The sequence below is a fragment of the Centruroides sculpturatus genome, unplaced genomic scaffold, assembly GCF_000671375.1.
Source record: "Centruroides sculpturatus isolate CEXI.00-Female unplaced genomic scaffold, Cexi_2.0 scaffold1093, whole genome shotgun sequence".
NCBI lineage: Eukaryota > Metazoa > Arthropoda > Arachnida > Scorpiones > Buthidae > Centruroides > Centruroides sculpturatus.
The window spans coordinates 256,698-264,393 of record NW_019385281.1 but is presented as its reverse complement, the minus strand read 5'-3'; the positions used below and the strand labels follow the sequence as shown (position 1 = coordinate 264,393).

At 31.9% G+C, this 7,696-nt stretch overlaps 1 long non-coding RNA gene across 1 annotated transcript; it reads right to left on the bottom strand.

Moving 5' to 3' along the window:
• Positions 1-52: 52 nt before the first annotated feature.
• Positions 53-5,934, bottom strand: LOC111637121. Its single transcript, XR_002758639.1, has 4 exons — positions 5,818-5,934; positions 4,232-4,437; positions 3,339-3,420; positions 53-87 (listed from the first exon to the last, which is right to left on the bottom strand). It is a non-coding gene; the product is annotated as an uncharacterized LOC111637121 (long non-coding RNA).
• Positions 5,935-7,696: the final 1,762 nt, after the last annotated feature.

Genomic DNA, 7,696 nt, shown 5'->3' with positions numbered 1-7,696 from the left:
TTTTTAATTATTTGTGCAGTCAGGTATTTGAATGTTCATTTTAATTTCTTTATGTTTAAAGCTTCAACAACAAATTAAAAGTATAACCTATAAAAATGAATGGTAATGTCAAACATCAAAAACAGTCTATGAAACTCTGCGTCTTTTAGTTTAAGTAAAGTAAGAATAGTATACAGAAAGTTGCACGTTAACATTTTGTACCTATCAACAGGTTAACGGAAACAAAGTTTGGTTGCCGTAAGTTTTTGATAGTGTTGTTATACCCCTTGAATAAATTTCCCACAAACAGTATAATTGACTGTTGTTAGGATGAGCTGGAAAGGGGATATTTTATTATAAATTATTATCTTAAATTATCTGAGCATTGTTACAAAATATTTCTGAACTTCACATATTCTCTGATCTTAAATGCAAGCTCTCAATTTATGTCTATGAAACAAATTTGTAAGAATTTTCATGTATTCAGTTTATACTTAAGTATATATTACACGTACATACATTTATATATACATGAACTAGTAGTCCAGGACACCCCCCAGTGGGCATTCTTTACAAATTCCCACGAGGCACGATTCCTTTGATGTTTTTGTTCCTATCAATATGCTCATACTGGAATGAATAATATAAATAAAATTAAATAAGCCTTTAACTATCCAGCAATAAATAATGTTTAATAAAAAATTTTTTATGTTTTATTTATTATTTTTTTATGTTATTTGCATGTTATTTATAGATTTTCAGAAGACGTAAGTCCAATGAAGTACGTATGTGCATTTCGGTTTCTGTTTAATTTGAATTTCATGCGCTCTTTTTTAGTATTCTTTTTTAATATTGGTTCAACTGAAGATGGCCATTTAAAAACAGTTTAAAACGTTTTTTATTAAACATTATTTATTGCTGGATAGTTAAAGGCTTATTTTATTTTATTTATCAATAAGCTCTACAGCTGTTAAATTCCCAATCACGTCATAAAAATCTAGATTTCTACCTATTAAACATTCTATAAATACTTTAAAATAGTTTAATTTGTTTATTTACCTTCACTTGTAAATCTCGATTTTAAATGTATCCGCCATTTTTTTCAACAAATTTCCCTTGAGTCAATGCGCAACATTCACTGAGTCATGGGATGTTGTAAACGTGCGGCACAAGAATCAAGGCATATAATAATTATTTATACCATTCTGTGGTATAAACAATTGTGAGATCCAGAATTTTTGTGACGTAAATTACGTTCTTTTATTAACAAAAATTTCGCTCTTTATTAACAAAAGTGTTAATTAATTAAACTTTCATTTATGTAACGTCCTAGAAGAAAAAACCAATCTTAGCCAGGAATGTGTAAACTCTCCGGTCATAACTATCAACATCTATTGTTCTCTGCAGAACTTACAGATCATCTTGCAGAAAAGTTTATAGTTAGCATCCAACTTTCATCACTAGTTTTAGGTCCCTGGGACACCTATAACCTTTAACTCATGAACATCTGATCACGTGGTGGAAATTCCCCACAAAAACCTATAAAAGGTCATTCTTACCCCCCATCGGGGAGTTGCTGAACGAACACCGGACCGACGACATTGCGCCGATTATCCAAATTCCGATAAACCTCAAAATTAAATCTTCGCCAAAGTCGCAAGTATTTGTAATGTGTGTCGCAATTGGATTATAACTACCTTATTCCTTGGACCGATATTTAAGTGCTTCCATGTTCAAAATCGTCGAAAACTGTATAAAGAGGTATGAAAGAACGAGGAAACTCTTTAGGGCGGCTTATGACAGCACGTTTCTGATTTTCTACGTCGATAAACTTTATGGCCTCTTTTAACTAATTGCCACCACGATAACTTGCTCCTTCAGATCGGCGTCTTTATCGCACGATCGTAGATCGGCCAATCTCTCTTGTTCGCTTGGCCCGAATCTGTGTTTTACTCGTGTACCTACAAGTTTCTGTAGCCTTTTGTCATTTTGCTTCTTTTAATAAATAATTGTTATATTTGTTAAATGGTCGCCTCCTTTACTCGATACGCCCTTCACCTTATCGTCGACCCCAAATTCTCTCCCTCCACTCGCCTGATGTATCATCCTGACTAGTGACAGAAGCAGGAGACCTACAACCTCCCCTCGGGTTCACATAAATTCATATCAATAATAAATTCCTATTACAAATAAAATTAATTTATTGTTAATTTAAAATCATTGCTAGGATGCCCTTAGTGGGCGTTTTAGGCAATGGATGCCGTTACAGATGTGACAATGGCTTATATATATAGATGTAGACTTAATTTTCTTTATATTTAACTCTGCTTATCTGTACCAAATTCTATGCAATAATTAGTTCAGATTAACAAGAATGCACTTAGAAGTCTTGCCTAGTTACAATCATATATTTGTAATTTATCATCTGATCACATTCATTCAAAATATCAATCATCATTAAAAATACTTAGAAAAGACTAAATTGTCCTGATTTTCATGTCAAATCACCAGAACAACAGTTTTCCTTTGAAAGAAATTATATTTCTTAATTGTTTGGCTTGTCATCTGCAAACTTTTTAAACTATTTTTGCATATTTTGCAGAGGCATAGCCTCTAATAAAAGGTCATCTCTGCAATGGAAGACTGTTGTTACTGGTGATTCGACATGGAGAAAATCACGGCATTTTAATCTTTTCTACAAATTTTTATGTGTAAATTTGTCAGCCATTTTTTGAAAGAAATTAACTACCATTTTAAAAGCCGATCTCTTAAAAAATAAACTTTTATCTCAAAAATTGCCTAACATGCTGTCAACAGGAAAGTTATGTGTAAGAACAAAATAATGAATAATATATCCTATCACTTAAACTTAACTACAACACCCAAAAGCTTAAAAATAAAATTGCTGATAAATTAAAACAATAATCAGCAAAACAATGTTTAAAATGCTAGTTTAGGAGTTAAATGATTTACAATTCATCTAGAACACAAAAGTAAATTACTTCCTTATTTAAGCATTAATAATACATTTTGATATTACTAAATTTATACAGAACTTGATATATAATGGGCAACATAGCAACTCTGCATTTTAAGCTCTGCTTCGAAAACCCATCAACAATCTCACTAGATTTATATTGTATCATCATCATAAAAAAGTTCACTACAAATTATAAATGGTGTATTCCTGCTCAATTTCATTTATTTAGGCAAATTATTACATAATGAAATTATGTACTGTACAAGAGCCATAGCAATACCATTACAATTTTATATAATCATTTGATTTGTATTGATGTTTTTACAAATTAATTAAACAATAAAATCAAATTCAATCCAATTGTAATCCTAACACAAACCTGTTTTACGTGAAAATCAATATCACGCTGCCACAGACTTCAAAGATCGCAAGCAGCATTACTGCGATTTCTTGTTGATAATCTGAAAAATATACATTTAATTAATTAAATTATATTAAAATTTTTTCATATTAAATGTAGCTGTAGTTTTTAATTTCTACACAAGAATAAAATCTTTCTGCAGGAATTATAACAGCAGCAATTCTTTCTGAGATGCTGGCTCTAACAAGAACAATCTTGACAGAGATCTTCATCTCAAAATATAGTTCAGTACAATCTAATACTAGTAGCCTGGGATGCCCCTAGTGGGCGATCTTTACAAATTCCCACGAGGCATGGTTCCTTTGACTTTTTTGTTCCTATCAATATGCTCTACAGCTCTGTTAAAGTCCCAATCGCGTCATACGAATATAGATTTCTACCTATTAAACATTCTATAAATACTTTAAAATAGTTTAATTTGTTTATTTACCTTCACTTGTAAACCTCGATTTTAAATGTATCTGCCATTTTTTCAACAAATTTCCCGTGAGTCAATGCGTGCGTGACGTTCACAGTCATGGAATGTAAACGTGCGGCGCAAGGTTAATCAAGGCATACAATAATTATTTATACCATTCCGTGATATAAATAATAAATTCCTATTACAAATAAAATTAATTTACTGTTAATTTAAAATCATCACTAGGGTCCCTCTAGTGCCCGTTTTTGGCATACTGTTACGCAGATGGACGGACACACGTTGAATGGGTTACATAGATAAATAATCACTTTAAGACTTGCCTGTACTATTAACATCAACAAATTAATATTAAGAAGTAAATAAGACTACAATTAATTCTGGTTTATGAAATAACACTAAAAGGAAACATATATTATCATCATTTAAATACCTCATAGTTTGATGCCATCATCTTTCAATACAGCTTTTCTCATCTATTGTAATTTCCAAAAAGTCTTAATTTATTAAAAATTTATGAATTTTTAACCTCGATACAGTAACTAGCAGAGTTGGCATGTTCGATAAGCACCATTTCATCTATGAACATTTTTGTACATTAGATATCAGTCGTCTAAGGTGCATTTTATTTCTTTGTATCTAAAAAAACAAATAAAACAAAACTTGAGAATTAAAATATCACAAATATAAAAGCAAACAGTTGCAAAAACATTTAAAATCTCAACATCTACAATTTCCATTATCTCATAACAGCCAATACTATATAAAGTCAGGCTTCCATTTAAAAATTAAGTATTATACATATCTATCTATATATATAAATGGATGTGTTTGTGCCTATACGTCACTCTGCAGCCAAAGCTACACATCGCACATGAATGTTGTTTGTGTGTGGTAGTAGCCTCAACTCTCCCATCGTGCACTATGGTGGTTGCGTCTCGATAGCTATAAGGGTGTGAGAGATACGGGGTTTGAAAGTGGTTGACTTCGAAAATGTGTGATACTTCAATGAGAATGTTCCAGTTTTTTCTAGAAAGTTCCAGAGCCTAGAGGTGAAATTTGGTACACAGTTAGGGTAAGTCATGAAAATGCACACTAAGAAGGGATTTCTCAAAATTCCTCTGCGGGGGGAGAGGGAGAGCATTAAGACTAAACCTGAAGAACGGCTTCTACTGTACTATTTTAGATGCGATTTTTTTGTTTTTAATTACGTTTAGTCTTCATTGAGTACTTAGGGGTATTAAATTGATAATATTTCAGACATTGTTATAAATATTTTTTATATATTTCGATCTTTTAACCAAATATTTGAACTGTTTTAAATTTGAATTTCTTTTTGCATATTGGTTCGATTATAGAGCGATTGTAAATGTTCCAGAAAACTGATCAAATTGAAAACAGTTTGTTTGATTCTCAGCAGTAGGTGTTATATAACAAGGGTGGCCAAGCTCCTTGATAGTCCGAGCCATTTTTCAAAATTTGAAATTTTTTGCGAACCGCAATTAAATACATATTAAAAAGGTATGCAAAAAATTCCAGAATACAAATTATATCCGTAGCAAGAGTGATACAAATTGTTTCCTCCAGAGCACAATGTCAACTGTCCGTTGCAATGACAGTTGACAAATTCAAAATCGGTCTTGAGTCGGTCGATAACGCCACTGTTTATGTTCGTTCGCGCAGTTTTCGATGAATCATATCATTCTTAAATTGGACGGAAATGAAATTTGTTACAACGTTGCACTTAGTCTTTCATATTTGTTGTTAGTAATTTAAAAGACATTTTGAAACACATACGGAACGATAATAATTTTTAAAAATATAATAATACAAAAATGAAATGGGAACTCTGGTACATCTATCGAGAGCCACAAATAATCCTTCAAAGAGTCGCAGGTTGGCCACCCCTGTTATATAACAATTACAGTGGTTGTTGAAATATTGAATGTAAATAGGGTTTGCTTGCAAAATCCGCGCGAGTGAAGCTGCGGGTAACAGCTAGTATAAAATAAAAATTACCTTATAACTGCTCATAGATACAGGTGTAGCAACATGAGCATTCATACTAATTTGCTTTGTCTTTGGAAATTTCACAATATACAGTAGGCCCCTCTATAACACTGTTGATTATTCAGTTTTATATGAATTCCATGTTATACGAGTCACTTAGATTTTACAAGTATGTGAGCTGTTCACAGCCCGGCTCACGTATTTGTAAAATCTAAGTAACTCGTATAACATGGAATTCATATAAAACGGAGTAATCAATAGTGTTATAGGGGGAGGGTCGACTGTAATTGCTATCAAAACCTACAAAAATAGAATGTACAAGTCAGTAAACACAGGTCAAAAATTATTTACCTTCGCAAGCTATCTTAAATAATACTACTGACAAATCTGTTACAACTGTTGAACATACAGTAGAGTGTCGTTTATCCAAATCAATTGGGGACTGGGGTTGTTCAAATAACTTATTTTTCGGATAACCAATTATGTACGAAAAAATATATTAATTTATCCCGTGTTGAAATTTTTCTCCGTTGCGTGTCGCTTTGCGTTGAATTTTCGTAGATGTTAAGCCTAACGAAGACTATTGTATCGTTAAAAATTATTTTTTTATTTTGTACAAACAAAATAAATATATTAAAAAATATAAAAACAATAAAAAATTATACTTCAGAAGTTAATTTAGTATCAAAAACGTAAAATATTTGAGTACCCCAAGACATAGCCAAAGATTACAGTGCCACAGCACTGGCAAAAATTTAAATTTGTCGACTGGAATTCCTTCGGATAACAAACGCTCTACTGTATTAACTTACATTGAATGGAATTACACCTTTAATTGTTCAATATAAAAGGAAAGGAATTTTAAAATTATGGAATTACTTTACGAATTATTTATAAACTGTTTTGTCAACACAAAGCACCGGAACAATAATGTTTATGGACAAATGCAATTTAGTAGTTACGGAAAACACAAATGCAAAAAAGTCAGCCAACATAACACACACAATACAGATTTCCTACCGCATTAAGTCACCGTCTCATCAACGGCCGTCCAACCACCTATTCGTAAAATAATTCCAAAAAATTCTGCAATTTCACAATCAACTCAATAAATATAATTAATTTCTTAAACTTAAAACATAGCATGCAGAAATTTATTTAGTAATTAACACTAAGTTATGTATCTATCGACAGGTTTACGGAAACAGAGTTTGGTTGCCGTAAGTTTTCGATAGCATTGTTATACCCCTCGAATAAATTTCCCACAGACAGTACAATCGACTGTCGTTGGATGTGAGCCAGAAGGGATACGTAAATTTGTTCTTTGAATTGTTAACTGCTACAATCTTATAGAAACTTATTCAAATTAAACCTTTTTGTACCGAGTTAGCTTCAATTATCTCGACATATTAAGTTATATGAATCATTAACGAAACGGCCATCAAATACTACATCCCTTCTTCACACGTGCTCTATCCCGACAACCTTTCAAACAAAACTAATGAAATTTAAAGAAATTGTTCATTTTGTATAGAAATCAGCATCCAGCAATATCGACATTTCTATGTCCGCTTGGGTCTAAACACTGCGAATTAAAATTTAAAATGATAAATATCCATCCATATGAAGCAATTTGCATCATATTTCAGACGAAACCGCTCCGACTTTAGAAACGTCCACTTGTCAGTAAACGACTCAAAGGATCTACTTTGCATAGTTAACACTTAATGTACCATTTTAAAAGTATTTCTTAGAAGAATCGTTTTGTAAATTTTAATTTCTTAAACATTCTTTAAACTCAACTTAATGATTCATTTCATAATGGCACGAAATCGGCTTTATCCATTCGAGACAAAATTGGCCTGACGGAAAGTCGTCCAATTGGCGT